Raw genomic sequence first — 4,054 nt, forward strand, 5'->3', positions numbered from 1 at the left:
GAATTCAAACCCAGCCGATGCAACTTGGTCAAACAACCAAACAAAAGATCATCTTATCAGTTGCCTGATATGGGCTCAATCTGATCATTCTGCTTTATTCATGATTGATATAACCAATGTGGCCGCTTTTTATTACAATGATGCTCTTATCTCATTACAAGCATACAATATAATAACATTATATACTTACAGTCAAAACCTGGTCCATTAATGGTAAAAGCACACACAATTTTAAATAATATAACTCTTATACACACTGCACTCAAATTTTGTTTTGCATTTGGTGGCTTAACTATGCAAATATAGGCCTTCAAACCAATTCTGCCATACATTTGGGTTGATGGACTACAACTTTGATTTCGACCATATAAGGTAATTTCTGTTTTAGGAAGGCCATTTATCCATTTTTGGCAGCTGTAGGTAGTAAACTTGTATAACAAAGGCTTAACTTAGTATAAGCACTGCCTTAGTGCTTGTAGGGTCATCATAAGAACTCCTAGTGTTGATTATTACTTCACTTGCATTGCTACATGCAAGGAAATCCTATCACAAAAGTAGTTTTGATTGAAATAGGGCATTTAAACCCATTATACAGCTTGTAATTGAAATGACAGTTCAATGAAGTGTTCCCCCTTTAAAGTAACATTAAAAAGTAATACACATAACCAGCCTGGAGTCAGATATAGCATCTAAAAGCCTGTAGCAATACCGCATTTTCTGAGTAGTTGAGCTAAAATGATTAGAACACTAGTAACATTGTAATTGAAAAATAGAAAGCCCAGATTTTTCCCCCCTCTTATGTGAGTGTATATATTTTCAGATACATAATAAGGAGGGTACATACCAAGTTTGAGGCAAATCCGTCCACAGGAACAGGAGCTATTCACAAAAGAGTGCAGGAACTCAAGAAAGGCCTGCAGTTTTGGCATTCCGGCATCCTGGAGCGGAGTTCAACAAACATGTTGATCGCCACAGGGCAGATGAGACAATCAACATGTTACTTTCTGCTCTCATGCCTTTGTGAATGCCACCCACTCTGTGTATTCCTTACAGCACAATGGTCAGAATTCTGCTCACCTTGCTTATGGCCATGTGCTCAACAGCCAGCACAGGTTGTCCCTGCCATTTGGTAATGCAGTTTCAAGCAGCCTTTGTACTAACTAGGTTTAAGTGGGCCAATGCTATGCATGGCAAGGCGATTCCTGAGGTTTAGAATATTATTCAGGTTATTTTATTGTCACTTGAGGCAAGTGTATCAATGCCAGCTGACCAGTTTCTAGGAGCAAATATCTAAATCCATGCTTGTTTACAGTGATTATTATAATAATCATTATATTTGCAGACTCTTCAATACTATATTCATTAAGGGTACAATTATATCTTTTTATTTCATAAGACTTGCTTTACTTGAGGGGAGTGGATAAATACTGGCAGATTGATTTCTGAAAAACCAGATGTCTCAAGCTTACTTAAATTAGTTATAGGTAATTTTCTTCTATTGAAGTCACTCACTGCACTCTATTGGCTTTAGCTTTGAAAACAATGGATAATTTGGCTGCTGGTGTATTGTATTGCCTTCAACTTATGTTTTGTATAAAGGATAAAAACTGGATCCATTGAGGAGTCAATGGTTCATTTTTATTTTTTCATCAAATTTGCTTTATACACTGTGTTTAAATTATTAATTTGGATGTTGAAGCTTAAATAAATAAGTAAAAGTGCTGGGGCAAATTTTCCCATACTCAGAAAATGATCCTTTACCACTTTGGTCTTTACCATATAAGGCAATTTCCTTTTATGGAACATGTCTTGTTGCTCTTTGATAGCTTTGGAATCAAATAAAGTCTGCTATGACAAGCGTAACAGTCATTATAAAAAGTTGTGTCATTGATTTCATTGTAATAAGTATAAGCAAGTCTCGCATTGACTATATAAAGCCACCCTAATTATGATAACAATACATTTTAGTGACCACAAGAAGTTCCCATGATGAGTATAACAAAGTATTATAATTATTATGAGAATTATCAAAACTTACTCTAGTGAGTATACAAAAGTATTGTTATTATCATAACAACTCACTCTAATGATCATATGAAGTTACTTGAATGGTTATCACAGCTGACCTCAATAATACAGTGAACCAATCTAACAACTATAAAATAATCAAAACAAATCACTCAAATGACCATAGGAACTTGCTCTAATGACCATCACAAAGTATTCAAATGGTCATAACAATCCACTATAATGATGATAACAACTGACTCTCATAATCATAACAAAGTATGCCAATGAATGTAAGAGCCCACTGGAGCCACTATAAGAACCAACTCTAATGTGTATAACAACTCACTCTAATCATTATAAGAACTTACTCCAATAACTGTAGCAACCCACTTTCATGATGATAACAACTCACTCAAATAATCATAACAATCTGCATTAGTAACCCTATTAACAAGCTTGTATTAACCATTGCAAGGTATCATATTGGTTATAAGAACTTGCTCTAATGATTAGAAGAAAGTACTACTATTGCCATATGAACTGGCTTTGGCCATCATAAGAATTTACTTTAGTAACTATAATAACAATGTATTGGCATCTTATTAATTTTCATAAGAACCATAAGAAAGTACTATTATTATTAAATAGTGCACCCTAAGAACCTACTATAACTACCATTAGACCTTACTGTAATGGCCATAACAACTCAGTGTAATGGCTATAACAACCTACTCTAACAGTCTTCCCAGCTTACTGTAATGATCATAAGAAGGTATTACAATTATCATAACAAGTCACTATGATCACTCTAATGACCATAAGAACCCCCTCTAACTGTCATAGAAAAAAGGACACTTCAATGTCCATAAGACTCACTCTAATCACCATATGAACCTGCTGTAATAACCCTATCAATGTGTTTGTAGTTGGTTATGAGACTCACCACTTTTACAAGTACAAAAAAGGATTACACTGATTATAAGAACCTACCCTAATCACTATAAGAAAGTATCATGATCAACATAATAACCCACTCTAATAGTCATAAAGACATACTATAATCATCATAAGAACATATTCTAATGGTTATAAAAACATACTATAATAGCTATAACAACTTACTATATTGATTATGATTATCCACTCTAATGACCCCCAAAAGCTGTTGCCCCTACAAAGCCATTATAATGAAGATAACAAAGTACTCTAATAATCATAATATGTCTATATTAGTCATAGAGAAGGTTATATTCACTCTAATGACCATAAGAAAGTGTCCTAATAATGTTACATAGTTACTGTAATCACCATTGAAACCAATTTAATGATCATTAGAATCTGCTCTATTGACTATAAGACCTACTCTAATAATCATTAGAAACAACACTAACAATCATAAAAACTCACTCTAATGATCACTAGAAGGCACTATAACAACTCACTCCAATCATAATAAGTGATGTAACCATCATAACAATCCACTTTAATGACCCCACACATGTGTTTGTATGGTCCATTAGAAGCAATTATATTGGTTATATGAACTCACTCTAATGACTATAAGAATGTATTATCACCATTATATGAACCCACTTTAAGTACTATTGTAATTGGTCATAACAACCTGCTTCAATAACTATAGAAAAGTGGCCCAATGACCCTACAAAACCATTATAATATGGCAACAAAGTACTCTAAACATCACAACATCTTACTCTAATACCCATAAGAATGTGTGTTTTTATGACCATTAGAAGGTATTGTATCAGTCATAAGAACCTGCTCTAATGATTATGAGAATGTATCCCAATGATATTACAAAGTCACTATAATCACCATTGAAACCAATTCAATGACTATTAGAATTTGTTCTAATGGCCATAAGGATTTAGAATATTTACTGTATTCAGATGAGCATAAGAACCCGCTCTATTGGCCATAAGCATCTGCTCTATTGGCCACAGAAAGTATGCTTATACAGCATAAAGAAACCAAGCTAACACCGGGCTGTGGCAAGGCCAGCCACCCGGGGCTTGAATTCCGG

Source organism: Postia placenta (genome assembly GCF_002117355.1).
Source record: "Postia placenta MAD-698-R-SB12 unplaced genomic scaffold POSPLAscaffold_23, whole genome shotgun sequence".
NCBI classification, from domain to species: domain Eukaryota; kingdom Fungi; phylum Basidiomycota; class Agaricomycetes; order Polyporales; family Adustoporiaceae; genus Rhodonia; species Rhodonia placenta.